Here is a 21663-nt window from a genome sequence, read left to right as displayed (position 1 = left end):
TATTTAATGTTAGAAATAAAAAATAATTCAATTTTCTTTTTCTTATTTTATATTAGTATTTTAAAGAGTAAATATTAATTCTTCCTCTCAATTTCAAAATCGCAATAGGTATTCATGTAAATATGTATAAGTATAAATAAAGTGGTGACAATTTCATTTATGTTTATGCGTGTACATAATATATGTTATATTCGTTCAAAATATATGTAGACAACTGGAAGGAAACCTTGAGAATGTTTTGAGAGAAATTGGGGATCAATGGTCCACTTTGTATATAGTGTCGTGAACCCAGGGAGGATGCAAGTACTAAAACTTATATAAAAATAACACGTCTTTATTAAACAGCGTATTGGATGTGACTTTGCTGTACAAAGTGCCAGAGCTTTCTGTCTCTCGTCTACGAGATTCGAAAAGAACGTCAACAACCTGAAGAATCCTATTGAGGGTTGCTATTGCAAAGGTGAGAAAATAGAAACTGGCATTGGTTATTGGCGAGGGTGGAAGTGGCATTACTAGAGAAAGTTACTTTTTACGTTGGAAGTGATTTCGGTTGGAAGAAGGACCTTGAGGCTCACGGTTTAATTTGCTTGTTTATGGCTAAGGCATGTATGCCTGAAAAGGTCTAAGGGTCCAAGTGGGTGACGATGACCAGACATAGTATAAGGGAAAGTCGCGCGGAAAGTGGCTAATGGTCGAAATGAATGACATTGTCCAGATATATTCGTTACGAAGGCTCGGGGTATCTAACAATAGGCCTAGACTTTCTATGTATTGGTATATATACTGCGCTAAATGTAACATATCGATTAGAATAAATGATAATAAAAGAATCTATAAATTCATGGTTTTGTAAATGTTTCTTTATTATATCCCCAACATTTATAATTATATTAATTATTAATAAGTAATACCATCGATATGTATTTAGTAATGCAAAAAGTATATATTTATATACCACGGATTATGAAAGTGACTTATGTCAAATATTTTTCATGCAAAAATTCTTGCATATTATTGGAATGTAGATTGATGTAACATAAAATAAATTAAAAATTCAACATCCTTAAGTTTTAATCTTACACTACTTTCATAATCACCAGCATATGTAAAAATATAATATGATTAACATATTTATAAATATAGCATGATTCAAATATTATATATAGACTTATATAAAATAGGATGCGAGTAATCTTTGAAACGTATAACCGAAAATCGAAACAGTATCAATGGGATGTATCTTTGTAAACAGTCTAAAGCAAAGCGAGTCAATGCCACTTCAGATAATGTAAACAAGGGGTGATGCGTTCTCGACTCCACCCGCGAAATGCAACACTGTTAAGGCTTGGAGACCTTTCCCTCGTGGTCATATTCCTTTTCCGCGTCTTAGAGACAAGAGCTAAATTAAGATGTCTATCCAAATCAGAGCATTGGGAGGAAGTGACGTGTGGAATTTCTTTACACAAGTCGGCACCACAGGATACGCTACTTGCAATCTCTGTAAAAAAAAGTTATCATATAAGACAACTACCTCTAATTTAAGAAAGCACCTAAGTGCAGTTCATCCAACTATTTCACACGCATGGAGACAACGAACACATCAGGTAGGCTTAACTAAGACATAATATGTTAATATATAAATAGATAATTATAATTTATTTTGTATTAATACATGCAAATTTAAATGAACTAAAAAAATTAAAAAATATAACAAAAATATTTATTTTAAAATAAATATTTTTGTTTGCACATACTAATATATTAACTATATTAACTCTACAGACATTCTCCTGCATGCTTTTTCATGTATCTATTGATTGTAGTATATATTCTTCCATGTTTCCATTTCTTTTAGTCGCAGTTATCAGAGCAGCCACAATCGTCGCATTAGCCACAATCATCAGATCAGCCACAATCATCACATCAGTTGCAGTCATTACAGTTTTTACACAATCCTGATGATCCGGAAATCTGTCAACCTGGTCCAAGCAATATTTCACGATCACCACCATCAATATCTCAAGCTCAGTCAGGATATTCTGGAAACATAACAACAATATCAATACAGCAGCAAATTACATCATTTCTACCCAGGAAAATGACGGCATCACACCGTAAGAATATTGATGACAAGTTACTATCATTATTTATAAAAGATTTACAACCATTCAGCATAGTGGAGGACATAGGATTTAAAGAATTTGTGAAAGCTTTAAATCCAAACTATACATTCCCCGATCGAAAATTTATTTCACACGCATTGATACCAACGCTTTTTCAACAGTGTAAGAATAATTGTCAACAGAAATTAAAAAATGCTGTTAAAGTTTCTATAACAACCGACACATGGACATCAAAGAATTTAGAAGGCTTCATAGCTATTACTGCGCGCTTTTTAATTAATTTCCAACTAGAATCCGTACTTTTAAGTTGCGAGCAAATCACTGGATCACATACGAGTCAAAACATTTCAAATATATTAAAAACAACGTGTGAAGAATGGGAAATGCTTAATAAAGTAAACTTTGCAATAACTGATAATGCTGCAAACATGAAAAGCGCGATAGTAACATATTTGACATGGAAACACATTCCATGTTTTGCCCACAATTTAAATTTAATAGTAAAATCAAGTTTAAATAGTGATATTATATATTCATTGATTGATAAAGTAAGAACAATAGTTAAATATTTCAAAAAAAGTACTACAGCTGCAGAAAAATTAAAGCCATACCAGATAACTTTAGGCAATAATCCCCAAAAAATAATCCTCGATGTGCCAACCAGATGGAACTCTACCTATTACATGATAGATAGATTTATATTATTAGAAGATCCATTTAAAGCTACAATAGCCATAATCAATAAAAAATTACCAAATATTTTGGATGAAGAGTGGGAAATATTGCACGAATTAGTAGTCATATTAAAACCTATAGAATCTGCTACAAAAATCATTAGTGGGGAACAATATCCTACAGCATCTATCATGATACCCTTAATTTCAGGCTTAAACAACATATGTGACAAACTAAAACAAAAAGAATTTTCAATAAACGCTAAACAAGTAATATATAATATTGAAGAAGAAATATTAAATCGATTTGAAAATATAGAGAACAATATTATAATACAGATTTGCACATTTCTAGACCCCCGATTTAAAAATGCTTTTTTCTCACCACAAACTTTAAATATATTAAAGATAGAAATAAAAAACCTATTAGTCGATGACATAAACACTGAATCAGAACATCAGACAAATGTACGAATGCCAGAAATAAATGAAACAGAAGAATTGTCAATATGGGATGCATTGAATGAAAATGTGAAGAAAAATGCTCCACAAGCTATAACTCAAGAAAATAAAATCTTCACGGAACTAGATAATTATTTAAGGGAGGAGTTTTACGATAGAAATAAGGATCCACTAATTGGGTGGAACAATCACAAATTTCAGTTTCCAATATTAACAAAATTAATACATCAAACATTTTGTATTGTGGCCACGTCAGTACCGTGCGAAAGAATATTTTCAAAGGCAGGGTTAATTTTAAATGAAAAGAGAAACCGTTTAGAATCAAAAAAATTATCGATGTTATTATTCCTAAATGTGAATACATACTTTTTTATTATTCTATATTATATTGTTTTTTATTTTTAGTTTAAATATTTGTTAGTGTATTTATATTACGTATATATATATTTTTTATTATATTACGTATATATTTATTATTTATTATTTTTTTTTTATATTTATACTAAGTATGTGAGATTATTCGTATTAAGTTTTTATACCTATATATATTTATATAAAATTTCTATGTGCGTATTTATATTATATATTGAGGGTTTTTCCATGCCAGTTTTTCGAACGTGCTCGTACAATATTAGTAGCTGATACCTGAACTCAGAAGGTGTACGAGAGCCTGGGATTGCATTCAGTCATTTTCAAAACTACAGTTAGGCCAGGCGAGGATAATAAATAGCTTAACTTTTCTTTCCACATCTGCGTGCCAAATTTCGTCGAGCTGCTATTCGTCTCATAAAACGACTTAAAATTCTGTCCTCGCTTCCAATAATTGCCGGTGTCTTGTAAGGGTAAAAACTCCGGTCAGAAAGGGCCAAAAGTCATAAAATCATAAATGTTGCTAGAGCGATGTCTTCTTGACCCTAAGGGTTGCGCTTACCTACTTGTTAGATATGTACAGGGTCAACGTTATAAGCTGCAACCCGCGCGCGCGCGAACTTGTAAAATGGCAACACCGCCTCACGGACGCATTCCACTACAACCATGCGCCAATACTTCCGCCATCTATGAGCCAATGGTAAAAGTGTAGTTTCTTTTAGGTGCCAGTAGAGGGTGCTTTTGACTTTCGTCTGTTGGCTTGGCCAAATCTCCTAGGGCTAACTGCCCCACTTATCAAACGGAGAGAAGGACGTGTTCAGGATCGGATAGTGAATAGCCAACTTATTAAACTCGATATGAAATGTATATAATTGTACTCTGCGAGAGAGCTGGAACTCCAGCCCTACTCTGGTGGATCCTTACAGACCATGGCGCCATGACACCATGGCGCCGAAACCACCGTTCTCTTCCACTCCCCACTCAACATCCCGAGGTGGGGGAACCGACTAGAGGGAGCCGCACGACGCGTTCCCCACAGCACTCCCCTCCAAGAATATTAGATAGAAAATATAAAACTTCGCGCGACGGAGATATTGTATCACAAGAAGAGAAGAAGGAAAACAAAAAATAATGCAGTAAAGCTAATGGTGCGACAAAACATTATCACTTACGCAACGCATCCATTGCAAACGCAGGTTACAAAATAATTCGCGCGCTAACATTAATCAGTCTTAAAATTACTAGTTTGGTTTGTCTTTGGCATCGGTGCAAATGTTATTCTCTTGCGCTCATACGTTCTCAGAACGGTAGGGGCACGCGAGGCAACGGACGGGCCATCGACGTTCCCGCCGTCGGGTAACCCGACATCGACAAGGTCATCGGCTATTAGATGCGCTGGTTTAAGTAACTCGACCGATACGCACTTCGCCTCACCCTTCACCTCGATTCTGAAAACCCGCTCAGAAACGCGTTGGAGAACCTTATGCGGACCGGTATACGGTCGTTCGAGGGACCTCTTCACCATATTCCGCAAAAATACGTGGGAACACGAGTGCAACTCCTTAAATACAAAGGCGCGCTTTTTGTACTTGTGCGCGACTGGTACCGGTCGTACCAGACGCATATACTCCCGAAACTCGTTAACAAATATATTAGGATCCGGAACGAAATCATCCGGCAGGAAGAATTCCCCAGGCAGTCGCAACGTCGTCCCAAACAGGAACTCGGCAGGGGACGCACCAACGTCGGATCGCACGTGAGATCGCAGTCCCAGCAGGACAGTTGGCAGCGAGCGAGGCCAGTTTGCGTCAGCATGGCACATGATTGCGGCCTTGAACACACGATGCCAGCGCTCGATCATCCCGTTAGACGCGGGGTGATAAGCCGTGGTGCGAATGCGCTCGCAACCAATCAACGACAGCAGAGCTGTAAACAGTCTCGACTCGAATTGAGCACCCTGATCCGTTGTCAGTATCTTCGGAGCACCGTATCGCGAGACCCACGAATCGAAAAATGCCTCGGCAACGGCCTGAGCAGAAATCTCTCGCAGGGGTACCGCTTCAACCCATCGCGAGAATCTGTCTATCATCGTGAGACAGTGGCTAAGCCCGTTCTGCGCCGGAAGCGGACCGACAATGTCAATGTGAACGTGGTCAAACCTACCGTCGGGTGCCACAAATCGCCCCGGAACCTGGCTCACGTGACGCGATACTTTGGATTGCTGACAGTCCGTGCAAGTCTTGCACCATTTCGCGATATCGCGATGCATCTCCGGCCAGACATAGCGCTGGCGGATCAAACGATCGGTGATCCTCGCACTCGGATGCGCCGGGCGATGAAACAACCCGAAAACCAACTCCCGCAAGCTTGCTGGAATGTAGGGACGGATTGCCTCGCCCGTGATATCGCAAAAAACCGTTGTATGGGTAGGACCCCATTGAATCGCTTTCATTTTCAACGGATAATCCTTCGCTTCACGAATCAGCTTTAGCTGCTCATCGCACTCTTGCTGCTCTGCAAGCTGAACCAGCTCGACCTCGACCGGTAAACGCAACGCATCGACGCGTGAAAGCGCGTCCGCCACCACATTGTCGGTTCCGGCAATGTGCTCAATCCGAGTGGAGAACTGGGCAATGAAGGACAATTGACGCACCTGCCTCGGAGACGCTTTATCGGACCTCTGAAGAAACGCATAAATGAGGGGCTTGTGATCCGAGACTATACCGAAATCCCGACCCTCCACGAGAGGGCGAAAATACTTCACAGCCTCGTAAATCGCCGTAAGCTCCCTGTCATAGGTGCTATAATTCACCTGCGCGGACGAAAACTTCCTCGAAAAGAACGACAACGGCTCCCACCCCGACGAAGGGGACCGCTGCTCAAGAACCGCGTCGATAGCCGAATCCGACGCGTCGGTCACCAAACGAATGTCCGCGCCGTAACGCGGATGAACAAGGAGGGCGGCGTTGGCGAGGTCAGCCTTGACCTGGTCAAACGCTTTCTCCGCCTCAGCAGTCCAAACAATCTCCCGCTTGTCATTTTTGCGCGAATCGCGAAGGTACGCGTTCAAAGGCGCCTGAGTGGACGCGCAGTGGGCCAAATTCCTACGATAAAAATTCGCCATACCAAGAAATCGGCGAAGTTGCACAATATTAGTGGGCTTAGGGAACTGCATAATCGCGGCGACCTTATCAGCAGTGGGACTAATTCCCCTGCCATCGACCGTGTGGCCCAGAAATTCTAACTCGGGGACACCGAAGACACATTTGTCCACATTCAGACGAAGGTGGAACTTCCTCAGTCTAGAAAATACTTCCCGAAGATGGGCAGCATGCTCCTCAGGAGAGGATGACGCTATTAAAATATCGTCGATATAAACGAACGCGAAGTCCAGATCGCCCAGCGCGCGGTTGATGTAGCGCTGGAATGACTGGCCAGCATTACGAAGACCGTACGTCATGACGCAAAATTCAAATAATCCGAAGGGTGTGCATACCGCGGTCTTCTGTATGTCCTCGGGCGCCATCGGTATTTGATTGTACGCCCGATGGAGGTCGAGGGAAGTGAAAATGCTTTTGCCCTGCAAATTGACGGTGCAGTCGTAGAGGTGGGGAGTCGGATAACGGTCGGGCGTGGTGACCGCGTTCAATTGGCGGTAATCGCCGCAGACTCTCCACGTCCCGTCTTTTTTTAAGACCAAATGAATGGGACTGGCCCATGGACTGCTGGATGGGCGGCAAATGCCAGCCGCGACCAAGGCTCTGAACTCGGCCTTCGCCGCTTTGAGCTTCTCGAGCGACAAGCGCCGCGGACGCTGAGCGACCGGCGGACCCGTCGTCATGATATAATGCAAAACGCCCTCATCCCCCGGGGACGCGACCCGAGAAGATCCCGTGATCTCCGGAAATTCCGCGAGCAACCCGGCGAAATCCGAGCCAGGAACGACTGAACTGACCGCCTGGAAGGGAACGACCTTAGCGACTGCCAGAGTATACAACTTTGTCTCGGAGTCAATGAGCCTACGTCTCCCCAAATCAACGAGCAGACCGTAATGCTTTAATAAGTCGGCCCCGATTATCGCGTGCGGCACTGCCGCGATACAAAAATTCCAGCGGAACGGACGTCTCAGACCCAAATTCAACTCGCGGAGGGACTCGCCGAACGTATCTATCCGCGTCTCGTTCGCAGCGAAGAGCTTACGACCCGAAGGCTTAACGTCAATCCTTGGATTCGCCGGAAGCAAGGAGATGTCGGCGCCAGTGTCAATTAAAAAAAACTGGCCTGTTACGCGGTCGCGCACATGGAGACGGTTCTGTAAATCGATTCCTTCACTGGACGCCTCCGAGCAGGAAGGAACGTCTAGTTTTTTTCCTTCCAACTCGAGAAATGCGTGCACCATTCGCGACATGATGTCGGGTTGTTCGGAAACTTCCGATGCGCGTAACAAATCCCGGACTTGTGCCGAGACTGGGAGCGCTGTCGACCTGCACCGCCTGCGCGCGACTTGGAACGAGACTGTTGACGCGACCTACTCGAGTTCGACGACTTCGACAACCGTTCCACTTTTTTTGATAATTCTGCTATACAAGATGCCAATCGCACCACCTCGTCCTCCAATGATGGGTGAGACGAAGCCTTAGAGGTAGACGCAATTTGCACGTCACCGGTGCCCGCATTATCAGCGATTTTATCTGCGATTGCAGCTAGTCTGTCCAGGTCTTCCGTGCCTGTTGCCGCGAGTATTGCCCGGTGGTTCGCAGGTAATTGTTCTATGAATATTGATTTAATCACTGCGTCGTCACACTGACCACCGTTAAGGTTTCGGAGGCGACTCAGTACCAGCGACGGCTTGCCGTCAGTAAGTACTTGGCCTTTGAGCAATTTGCGCAGGTTGCTCTCCGCGGAAGCCGCGAACGTCCCGATAATGCGAGCCTTAACTCGTTGGTAAATGTCCGTCGGCGATGGAGACATTAAAATGATGTCTTTAACACAAGCAACAACCTCAGCATCCAACGCGGCAAGCACCACGTCCGCCATGGTGCTCTCTACGTTAATCCGCGAATTACGCAACGACGCTTCTACCTGAACGAACCACAGTGCGGGATCGGATCGGAAAAAGTTCGGAATTTTCGGTACGCGATACGCATCGATGCGGGGCACCCCGAGCGATAAGCGCTCGGCGGCACGTTCAGCCTCCATCACGGCCAAACGTTGTTGCGCTTCACGTAACTGAGCCTCAACCCCGGTTATCGAATTCGCGGTATCCCGGTCAGTCATAATGGCGGAGGCGCCCGCGAAACCGCGACAAAATTCCCAACACGAGCGGAGGAAAACGCGAATCCTCTCGAAAATCCCGTCGCACAGGGGGCGCCACACGATCAAAAATGGCGGCACTTAACGAACCACGCAGTTCGAGAGACCGGAGACACGTGCTGAATATAAAATGGCGGCACCTCAGATGAAACGCAATTTAGGGCTACGCACCACGCAAATACCTCACGGAAACGCTACCGGGAGAGCACCCAATGGAAACGGCCGCACATCACGGCGCCGGACGGCGATAGCGCTGCGTCGTAGGCGGCGACGATGTCGATGTCCTCGGCGACAGAGCTCCCAGGAAATGTGAAGGCGCCGGTGTCGATGGCTTCACGCAATTCGGCAATCGAAGACCCCTTGTAGATACGGACGGGCCCCGATGTCGGTGATTGGCTCGGTGCGCTGTGTACCACACAGCGAAAGCACGTGGTTTCTTACCAGCAACGAACTTCGTGAATTGAAGCTCGACCAGGGCGCCAGAAGGTCCGTCAGAATATCCAGCGGATGTTCTAGTAAAATTCTTGCCGCAGATCGGCACCACGTCCACGAAACTCGTGGATGTCGACAGAGATACTCTCCAGAAGGTGATGAACTTATCACCAAAGTACGTAATCACGTCGGGGTCACCAATGTTGGCTTGGCCAAATCTCCTAGGGCTAACTGCCCCACTTATCAAACGGAGAGAAGGACGTGTTCAGGATCGGATAGTGAATAGCCAACTTATTAAACTCGATATGAAATGTATATAATTGTACTCTGCGAGAGAGCTGGAACTCCAGCCCTACTCTGGTGGATCCTTACAGACCATGGCGCCATGACACCATGGCGCCGAAACCACCGTTCTCTTCCACTCCCCACTCAACATCCCGAGGTGGGGGAACCGACTAGAGGGAGCCGCACGACGCGTTCCCCACACGTCAGTGAACATTAAATGTGATGTAGCAGACGGGTAAAAAAACGGTAGCCATTTTAAGAGTGCAACCGCGCCGATCCCGTTATCTACGTATTCAATGGTCCAGCAGCGGTATTAGACCTCGCTGACGCGTTAGTAGCTCGGGTTAATGAATTTGGAGCATTTTTCGCATAACTTTTGAACTACAAAAGATATCGGAATGCAATTTGCACCATAAAATGGGGACAAATTATCACCTTCTAATGATGGAAATTTTACCAAATTTTACGGTTACTTAATTTTTCTTTTTTCAATTATTTAACCATAATTGTTGCGACAAGCCTTTGCAAACTGTTTATTTAAATACTTTATATAATGCTTTTTTTACAATTCATCATTCTGTCATTCAAGTGACAGCAATGGATTCCTTGTATTCTTCCGATTAAATTGGCAAAAAAAATTAAATCGGACTACTTTTAACGAAACGGGCTTTCAATCCTGCAAACTAATTTTATGCGTAATATCGTTAATTGAAACAGTGAGAGCAAACAACGGACTAACCACATTCTTTTCGAAATTGAGGTAGTAGCAATAACGTATTCCAACTTGGAACCATATTCTTGAGCCCGGTGTGCGCCACTATGGGGTGACATACGTTAATATCATCTTTTGAAACGACACGCCACTTTTGTGTGCTTTGATACGCAGGTGGCGAAAAATCAAGCCAACCCTATCGTAGCTAAAATTATTGAAATTGAGACGGGTACGAGACCAGTCGACACATTGTTTTCAAACCTCGTTACAGTAATCTGGGGTGCGAGTGGTAAACCGGCCATAAAAGCGGAACGCTCGGCTTGCTTACCTGAGTCGGGAAATTTCGAATAGCTCTTTGCGACGTTAATTTGAAAGCGACCATCTTAAAATTCTCGAAGCTCGGGCATCACCGCTGTCCAGCGCTCGCTGGCAGTTTCGAACGCCGGACCGGTGCGAGAAGTGCCTTCTCGCATGTTTCGCGACATTCAATTTCTCTTACAAGCCTATCATTATGTTATCCTTAAATTGATTCCGCCCTTATCGTTGACTTCGTCCTATTATTCACCTACACTACTTTGCTCTAGGTAGTTTTCATATTTATTTATTGCTTGCTCGGCTCGCCCAGGCGCGGATGGTCGGCTTGGTGAGCTTGAGTCGGCGAGCCATGAGCGTTCTCAACGCACGTGGGTTCGGCGATTCGCGCGCAAAGGTCGCCGATTCACGTGCCGTCAGATTACACCTTTAGGCGCGCGTAAATAAGTAAATATGAAAACTGAGGCGCGAGGAAGTCTACACGGAAGACTATTCCGTGCGATTGTTTTCAGATCAAATTCTAACGCGCAAAGAAGCGAGCGTAAACCGATAATACCTAGAGGAAAGTAGTGTAGGTGAACAATAGGACGAAATCAATGATAAGGGCGGAATCAATTTAAGGATAATATAATGATAGGCTTGTGTTGCGTGGCCGTTTGGGTCCTCTGGATCCTTGGTAGGGAATTCGGCGAGGGTCGACGCCCATGGAGTGCTTAGGCACTCTGCTCCTTGGACAGAGTGAAAATAGTAATAAGAATGGAATGAAACTACTTGAACTTAGTAAATTTGTAACTGTAATGGAAGAAAATAAACGATTTTAAACACAATTTCAATCTGAACATAACTTTTATTTATACGACTACTCGTGATGGCTTTTCAGGCTCAAGTGGCGCTTTCTAAACATTCATCGCTTTTCCACCTTTTGTTAATTCGAAAATGTCTTAGATTCTAAGAGCCAATCGCAAATTTACAGATTTATTAGCTAAATTCCTATTCGTCGATCCGATTCCTTTCGGTTATCGATTTTTGCAAAAATGAGCGTTTTACCACATTGCGCTGTAATTACACACCTAGGTGAACGGAGGAAGGTGAGATTCATTTATTCAAACACCCGTTTCCAAGTGGGTATTGATTAGTTTATAATCTTGAAGTCCCCTCATTAAAAGAATTTCTAACTATTTTCAAACACCTCAGGCTTGCGCGAACTTCACCTTGTCTCCCTTTCCTATTACAGTCGTGTGATCCGATTCGAACTTCGCGCTTCTGAAGCTTATATTACACGCCGCTAGACGGGAGTCCCAACACCACCAACAACACCAATGCGCGCATAGACTGAAACGGAACGGTTTTCTCTGCAGTCTATGCGCAGTATGCGTGATTCGGAACACAGCCAAAGAGAAGATATAATAAGAGGCGTCACTCCGGGCGGAACATTTGAAGTCTTTACTTGACCTTGGCATTTAAATTGGTTGTCTATTCGAGCGGGATATTCAAATCGACTAAATGTAATACGGTTTTTCCTTCGCTTGTATTTATAACAATTTTGAAAACCTATTTACGTTATAAACTTTCTGTATATTATCAGTACTGTTTTCCGTGAATATATATATTAATACTTTCTAGATTTGAAAAGTTTAAAGTTAAAGTCGACATATACGTGTAAAAAAATGCTAAATTTTTAAACACTGCACGACAAATATATAAAAATGTATTACAAATATACAAGAAAAGTATACATTATGAATGAATTAAAGAATATTTATTAAAAATAAATTATAATAATACATATTATGTACAAATATATTAAAGAAGTATATAATTTTAATCTTCATTTCAATGTAATTGCCAAGAAATGAACTCGGTTTTACAATAAGTATTTGCATAAAACGCAGTTCTGTACAGACCACCCCACACACATTACGTATATCTATACTTATAACTTTTTTTTTACGTGAGGAAATCCTCATAGGACACCCCGACGTCTCCAAGGGAAGGCAAAACCGAGTATTTGTGTACCAATATCCGATGATATTGGTGTGGTAACAGCAATTTCATTTGGAAAAGATGGTCCTGGGGTTTCTGAAACACAGGTATATGAAAAAACTGTATTTTAATTTATGTAAATGAATTAAATATATACATAAGCTAATGGAAATATAATAAATCTTCATTTTCTTATACCAATCAGTTCTTACCTGTTATATATTCTACAATACGGATTCTTTCGGTCAAAAGCTCAAAATTTGAACCTTCCCCATGCTTAATTGCTGTGTTACGAGCCGGGGCTGCGGCAACGCGAGAGGCCGGCGAGAAGGGTATTTCCCAAGGAATATGGTTAACGAATTTGTTAGTAAGGTGCGCGGACGAACCTGATGCGAAATCAGGGAGCCGCTTGGATTATTGACGGCGAGGACGAACCTGATGCGAAATCAGGGAGCCTCTAGAAATGGAGTCAAGCGCGGACGAACCTGATTTGAAATCAGGGAGCCGCAGGAGGGTGAAACGTCGTGAACGAACCCGATGCGAAATCGGGGTGTCACTAGGATGATGTTCACAGACGAACTCGACGCGAAGTCGAGGAGCTGTTAGGAGGTTGGATTATTCACAGACGAACCTGGTGCGAAACCAGGGAGCTGTTCGGAGGTTGGTAGACTTACAGACGAACCTGGTGCGAAACCAGGGAGCTGTAGGATACGGACGAACCTGATGCGAAATCAGGGAGCCGTAGGAGGGTTAAACGTGGACGAACCCGATGCGAAATCGGGGAGCCACTAGGTTGGTAAAATTCCTTTATTTGGATGAAAGGTTGCAAACTAACCTGATGCTAGATCAGGGAGTCGCGGGAAATGTTATTAATGCCTCGTAACTCTTAATTTTTATTCGATACAACTCGAGCGGTAAAGTTGTATCAGTGGGTGAGCGCTACTAAGTTTATAAGGATCGCTGGGTAAAAGATGGGTTTTAACGAATCAACTCGATTTAGAAGTGAACACCATTCGTGTATTCAAGATTAGTTGGTACAAATGTGAATGTCGCGGTTAAATAGTGTAATAAATGTGTGAAAATTACCACTAATTTGCTCGGTGTTGACGCACTGGCGATGCGGGGCGTACGAGCGGCTATTACAAAGTGCCCAATAGAATGTAAACCGAACTCGCGGATTCTATGGGGTCAACTATGATTCCGACGGAGACTTTAGCTCGATCTTACTGAATTCAACCGACTCGGTACGAGCGTGACACAACGTTACTCTACGCGTAACTGTACTGCTTTTAACCGCAGAGGGTAGAAACCAAAGAGTTTATATAGTCCCAAAAATGAGTGGGGATGCATTTGAAATTTCCATATAAGGAAATTCTTCGGGGTCGTCGTCGTGTCACTCCCGTTCCCATGGTCGTGATCCAGATGGTCGAGATCATGACCCCCCTTAGTGGTATGTGATAAGCAAAAGGATTTTTAGGGCGTTTTCCCTTCGTAGACGCGAGCTCGAAAAGTGGTTGAGAGCGGCGTATGGGGAAAAATCCACATACGTAACAGCTGTATGGATATTTATATCTAACATTAAAACATAAAATCAATCTATAGTGAAAACAATATGATTTGATGCTTCTAAGTATGAGATGTTTGAGCTTGCACGATAGTGACTTTAACCACGATTGGTCTACCTATGGCCTGACTTCTTTCGTATGTAATGGTGCTAGGAAGTTTGTTGGGTTCCAGGCAGAATGTACCAAATCTTTAAACGCTTATAATTAAAATTGATGGCTCAAATTGCAATTTCGTCACTCTTCCACCCTTTAAATTTTCTTCCACCTTAGCGCATCACCCTGTACATGTACATATACAATGTATAAGTATGTATATATATATATTAAAAACCCTGATAACCAGATCAGGCAGCAGGATTTGCCGGCAGCTGCGATGCAGCCTACGTCCGCATTCAGCTACAGTTCTGCCGGCAGGGTCTGCTTGTCAGGGTAGAGGAAGTTGCTTGGAAAAAATCCTGTCAGTCAGCTAGCAATCTCGTCCCAGAAATGTTCTCCGCTCAAGAATATTACGCCATGTTCTGGGTGTACGCCCGGAACAACGGGGGCGCAAGTGCTACTGTGCGAGCGTTTGCACGGGAATACCCGCACATCCAAACCCCCAGCGAGGATACGATTCGGCGTTTGGCGTCAAGATCATTCTCAACGGAGTCAATGATGCTCCAAGGCATGCATAGACGCTGAGGGTGGTCACATCGAGCAACTGCTCAACTAACAGTAATCGGCCCCTTTCGGGGCCACCAATTTTATAACGTAGGAACAACACGTTCCATGAAAAGTAAAATAAGTGATCAGTGTTAGTGGCCGTGCAGTGAAGTGAATATTCGGTACATTAACCCGGATGCACTTGACGTTGCGATCCTTACCTTTGGGTGGTGTTATACCTGCGATCAGCTGAGCAGTGGGCGCAACCCTACCATAAATCTTTTCGTCCACCGATGACCAGGATCGGCACAGTGACCTACTTAGGGACACAGGTTTCCGAAAAGGAAGGAAAGGAATGCCCGTAGGGGTGTGTGTTATTTAATTTATTAGTGATTATTAGGTGTAGAAATAAATTCTGTTCGATTTTAGGGTTCAATAACAGTTTGATTTAAAAAAAAAAAAATAAAACAACTCAATCATCGAAATAATTTCCATTATTGTTAATTACGTTTTGCCATTTTTCTGGTAGCTTACGAATATCACTGCGATAGAAATTCGGTTGCTTTATACCGATTATGTAAATCCAGTCTGAAAGAATTTATTCATACACCTAATATTATTTTTTAAATTTAGTTATGTCGGCCGTGATTAAACTACGGATTTTTACCTCAATAACGAATTATGATCACTTGTCACACTTTTTTTGTTACATTACCTTTTCGTTTATGCCTTATTTGAAAACGAAATTTGCGTATTTCTTGTCCTCTCACTTCAAACAATTATTATTTAAGATTCCGCTTTAAAATAAAACTGTGTAACGCGATTTCCTTCGGTGCATGCCGACTTACTTGTTCATACCTTCGTAGTACAAGCGCAGCCGCCTGCCGCGTAGCCAACGCTACAACGGGAGCTCGGGCGGAAGGCGCGCGCTCTGATTGGTCGGGGGTTTTTGTTAATATCTCGTTAACGAAGCTTCGGACAATATTTTCGCTAAGGAAAAAGTTGTTTCAAATCACCCCCTGAGTCACCCCTTTCAAGGAACTCCGACATTTTTGGGACACCCTGTATACAATATGTACAATGTACTGCGCAGCGAAGCGAAAGTGGCAGGGAACGCAATTAAGTGGATGGTTCTGTAGCGGGTGCAAACGTTACTTTTTTTCGCGCGTATGTTTTCAAAACAGGGCGCTGCAACGCAGTCGCCGGTACGTCGGCAGACGGACCCGCGCTACTCGATGACGAATCGTCGCGATCATCCAACAAAAAGAACGCCGGTTTTAACAATTCTGTCGACACACTCCGTACAGTGCCGTTTACGACAATACGGTAGACAGCATCCGGCACACGTTCTTCAACCTTATGGGGGCCTGAATACGGTCGTTCTAACGCCTTTTTAGCCATGTTTCTAAGAAACACATGGGTGCACGTCTTTAACTCTTTATAAAAGAAAGCGCGTTTTTTATGATTGTGCACTACAGGCACCGGCCGAACCTGGCGCATAAATTCTCTGAACTCCTCGATAAACATCTTGGGGTTCGGCGTTAGATCCTCCGGCAAGAAAAACTCGCCGGGAAGGCGAATCGTCGCTCCAAACAGGAATTCAGCGGGTGACGCACCCGTATCCGCTCGCACATGCGAACTTAAACTTAGTAATACCGTCGATAAAACCCGTGACCAATCTTGGTCGTTGTGGCACAAGATTGCCGCCTTTAAAACGCGATGCCACCGCACGATCATTCTGTTCGAAGCAGGGTGATACGGCGTCGTACGAATTCGCTCACACCCGATCAACTCGAGGAGCGCCGAAAATAGTCGGGATTCAAATTGAGCACCCTGGTTAGTCGTAATTACCTTGGGAGAGCCGAAACGTGAGATCCACGTATCGTAAAATGCTCTCGATATCGTCTGAGCCGAGGTTTCCACTAACGGAACCGCCTCCACCCAGCGCGAAAATCTATCGACCATCGTAAGACAGTACGAAAATCCATTGCTCACTGGCAAAGGACCTATAATGTCGATGTGTACGTGGTCGAATCGACCATCGGGCGCGACGAAATGTTCGGGCATCCGCTTGACATGTCGCGATACCTTCGACATTTGACAGTCTACACAATTCTTACACCACCGTGCAATATCGCGGTGCATGTTAGGCCACACATAGCGTTGGCGTATCGTGCGATCAGTTATTTTAGCACCCGGGTGCGCTGGTATGTGAAACAAATCAAAAACTCTTTCCCGTAGCACTTCGGGCACATAAGGACGCAAAGCTTCGCCAGACATCTCGCAAAAAACAGAGGTATGGGTCGGACCCCATTGCAGTTTGATTAACTTTAAACAAGGTTTTTTAGATTTATTTAACTCTGACAACTCAGAGTCAACCAGCTGTTGCTCAGCCAGCTCCTTCAGACTAATCTCGACTGGAAGTCGGAGGTCTTCAATTCTCGATAGCGGATCGGCAACCACGTTACTCGAACCCGGCAAATGCTCGATCGACGTCGTGAATTGAGCAATAAACGATAATTGGCGTACCTGACGCGGCGACGCCTTGTCAGAGAGTTGAGAGAAAGCATAAACCAACGGTTTATGATCCGTTAAAATCTTAAAAACCCGACCCTCTATAAAATAGTGAAAATACTTTACAGACTCGAATACCGCGGTCAATTCGCGGTCATACGCGCTGTAGTGTAGTTGTGCTGGCGACAGCTTTTGCGAAAAAAATGCCAACGGCTCCCAGGCACCCGAAACCGATCGCTGCTCGAGAACCGCGCCCAACGCGAAATCTGAAGCATCCGTCACAATGCGCGTCTCCGCGCCATGACGAGAATGAACCAACAAGGTGGCTTCTACCAAATTTTTTTTAATTTGATCAAAAGCGACCTCCGCTTCTCTTGACCATATGATAGGCCTTTTATCATTCTTCTTAGAATCCTTTAAATAAACATTTAAAGGGGCCTGCATTTCTGCAGCATGCGGAATACTAAGTCGATAGAAATTTACCATTCCCAAAAATCGCCTTAATTCCATTACCGTTTTCGGCTTTGGAAAACGAAGGATCGCTTCTGCCTTAGAAGTCGTTGGGCGAATGCCCTTGCCACCAATCGTGTATCCAAGAAATTCAATTTCGGAGCACCCCAACACACACTTGCTAACGTTCAAGCGTAAATGAAAACGCTTTAATCTTTCAAAGACCGTACGAAGATGCACGGCATGCTCAGCCTCCGACGAGGATGCTACTAGAATGTCATCAATATACACAAACACAAAATCCAAGTCGCCCAACGCGCGGTCAACATATCGCTGAAAGGATTGACTGGCATTTCGTAATCCGTACGTCATAAACACGTATTCAAAAAGACCGAATGGCGTAATAACCGCCGTCTTTTCAATATCCTCCGGTGCCATAGGATTTTGGTTATACGCTCTGTGAAGATCCAGAGACGAAAAAATTGTTTTGCCGGACAAGTTCGTCCAGCAATCGTGCAAGTGTGGCGTGGGGTACCTATCCGGAATCGTTAATGCGTTTACCCGACGGTGATCTCCCGCTATTCGCCACGTGCCATCCTTTTTCAGCACCATATGTATAGGACTAGACCAGGGGCTGGAAGACGGTCGACAAATACCCGCCTGAACAAGCGACCTGAATTCTGCCTTCGCGGCTTTAAGTTTGTCCAGGCTTAATCGCCTAGGACGTTCCGAGACGGGAGGACCAGAGGTAATAATATGATGATAAACATCACTCTCAAACGGAGGATCGAAACGCGTCACGCCGGTTATCTCTGGAAATTCCAGTAGAATCCCTGCGTACGTTGATGACGGATCAACAGTATTCACCGCGACAAAGTCAACGGATTTCACCGTAGTAAACACGAACATGTCGGTCGACGAATCAATCAAACGCCGGTTGCGCAGGTCGACCAGTAGCCCGTAGTGCGTTAGTAGATCGGCACCTAATATAGGATACGGAACCGCGGCAATGGTAAAATTCCATTTAATGTCGCGTCTTAGTCCAATATCGATTGTTCGAAATGATTCTCCAAACGTATCGATACGCGTATCATTCGCGGCGAACAGCTTGAACGCGCTCGGCTCACCGCGAATTTTCTGAATTGCCGGAATAAGCGATATATCCGCCCCGGTGTCGACTAAGAACGTTTGTCCTGAAATACGATCTTTAACGTGGAGACGCTTACTTTTATTGCGACCCTCAACGCAAGTCTCCGCAACGGAGGGTCGCTTTATTTTCCCGACGACGAGGACTCAAACTTCGGACACCGCTTGTTACAAGAAAAAGGGTTTTCAGGATATCTTCTGTGGGCGTAACATAATTTCTCCGCTTTAGTGTCGGCCGACGGGGCGCCGTCCTGACTTGGACGCGCCTTGGAACGCGATCCAGAACGCCCTTTGGAACGCGATTTATGCTGATTAGAGGTACGTTCGACACGCTTTAATCTCACCAAAAGAGCCTCGACGCTATCCGTAAGACGCTTAATATCGTCCCGCAAATCCGACAATGACGGAATCGTCGACGACGGCGCGCTCGCCGTCGAAGCAATACGCGTTTCCGCCGCGATGGTATACTCGGCCATTTTATCGGCCATCTCGGCTAATCTGTTTACTTCTTCAATACCCGATGCAGCTAACATTGCCCTAATATTTACGGGTAATTGATCTATAAATATCGATTTCATGATAGCCTCATCGCATTTGCCATCATCTAAATTGCGTAATCTGTTTAGAATTAATGAAGGTTTCCCTTCCGTTATAACCTGACCTTTTAATAGTTTTCGCAGGTTCGATTCCGGGGAAACGGCAAACGTCGAAATAATTCGATTTTTTATTTGGACAAAAATATCCGCCGGACGCGGAACTAACGTGATTAAGGGGGTAGACACGGGTAATGCAGTGCGCTGTATACCGACATAATCTGGCCCGAAAAATGGGTTTAGTAGAATACGCTTTTCGTCCTTATATGAGCGAATTTTGGGCCGAGCGAAGTCTTATTCGAAAGAGGAAGGTTCAGTGCAGCGCGCTCTGGTCATGGCTCGACGAGATTGTGTTGATTTCTAATAATCTGAGTGTTCAAAGTAGTGCAAAAGTCGACAAAATACACCCGCATGAATCCAAGTATTTTTAGGTCACTAAAAGAGTTTTATGACTCAAACGATGACCAGAGTGCGCTGCACCGAACCTTCCTCTTTCGAATGAGACCTCAGCCAGCTCAAAATCTGCTCATATAAGGACGAAAAGCGTATTCTCGTGTCTGCACTCCCAAATACGAATTCCGCCATATTGGCGATAATACAGAGCAAGTCACGTGACAAATTTAGTTCAGCTAGTGGATACGAGATGGCGCCTACTTGGGAGGACTGCTAACGTCGAATCATAGCAAAACTAAAGCGATAGCTGGATATACGAGCCACAATAAAAGCATGATGGAGTCAATGTATGCATTTTCGGACGATTGTAGGTTAGGTTATATTCATTTTAGGCATACATTGACGTGTGAACTACTGGGAATTGTATACATTTACTAAATTAAGGCTTTTACCGTTACATATACATCACTTGAAATCGCTGTCGTATTTATGTCATAGTAATTCAGGCAGTTAGAACAACAACGGACTAACCTACTTCAAACAAAAATTTTTCCTATTGTACATCGATGGAATGCACACATATTGTATGTCCCCTTTTAGCGTTTTTCACAGGATCAATCATTCAATGATACTTTATAATTAAATAAATACTTTTTGCATTGTTGTATTATTTATGTGTGCACTAGGCCATCGATATGATTAGTAAAGCCTATTGGAATACGTTATTGCTACTAACTCACTTTCGAAAAAAAATGTGGGTGAGTCCGTTGTTGCTCTCACTGCTTCAATTATATGACAAAATACCAGAGATGGACATTACTTTAGTGTGCAGACAATTTTCCCGGCGGAAAACAATTATTTATTGCGTTTAGTTAACTGAAAAATGGTGCCAATACATGCACTTGATTGTTCTTTTTCCCAAAAAAGCCAGTGGAAATATCATTTTCTAAATGTGACGTATACGTTACACTGGGCATGTACGGAGTATAATGTGGCTCAATAAATACAAAATTTGATGCATGTGTACTATAATGTATAAGGGATGTTATAAGTATAAATGAATAAAACACGAGTATATCTTTTCTAAACATTTCTAAACGATATACTCGTGTTTTATTCATTTATACTTATAACATCTCTTACAAATGAAAAAAATGGTTAATTCAATTATCGGCCATGAATAATTTTCTCGTATTTAGTCGTACTTTCTCGACTAAATATATGATTCGCAACTAAAGTACGAATAAATACGAGAAAATTAAGCATGGCCGACAGATGTAATTGGCTTTCGAATAAAAAAATGACGATTAAATATGTAATTGTTAACTTCATTTATTAATTATAAAAAATTATAATTAATTACATTTCCTCCTCTTCTTCCTCTACCTCTTCTTCCTCCTCTACCTCCTCTTCCTCCACTCCCTCCTCTTCCTCAACTTCCTCCTCTTCCTCCTCTCCTTCCTCGCCCTCCTCTTTCACCTCTTCCTCCTCCATAAATTTGTTTGCGCAAGGTTTTTTTTCAGCTGGCTGTACTGTAATATGAACAATAAACATAAATCTTATGTTAATTACTGCAATAATGACTAGACGCTTTCACACTTTCATGAAAATGTAAGAAATGGTTATCTACATACCTTCTGCCTGTACTCCACCGCTCTCTCCATCCATAGAGTCGTCGAGGATGGCGTCGGCGGA

General features: G+C 43.4%; 2 long non-coding RNA genes across 3 annotated transcripts in view; both read right to left on the bottom strand.

Moving 5' to 3' along the window:
- The window catches only part of LOC143373964 (uncharacterized), a 126218-nt gene that overhangs the window by 78471 nt on the left and 26084 nt on the right, over window positions 1–21663 (bottom strand). The gene's annotated exons all lie outside the window — the stretch shown is intronic.
- On the bottom strand, window positions 839–3258 carry LOC143374445 (uncharacterized). 2 transcript variants are annotated; one of them, XR_013086660.1, is made up of 4 exons: window positions 2877–3241; window positions 2735–2799; window positions 1755–2039; window positions 839–1498 (listed from the first exon to the last, which is right to left on the bottom strand). It is a non-coding gene; the product is annotated as an uncharacterized LOC143374445 (long non-coding RNA). The 2 variants fall into 2 exon arrangements; XR_013086659.1 differs by having other exon boundaries at window positions 839–2039; window positions 2877–3258.

The sequence above is a fragment of the Andrena cerasifolii genome, chromosome 10, assembly GCF_050908995.1.
Source record: "Andrena cerasifolii isolate SP2316 chromosome 10, iyAndCera1_principal, whole genome shotgun sequence".
Lineage (NCBI taxonomy): Eukaryota > Metazoa > Arthropoda > Insecta > Hymenoptera > Andrenidae > Andrena > Andrena cerasifolii.
This window is presented reverse-complemented; position numbering and strand designations above follow the sequence as displayed.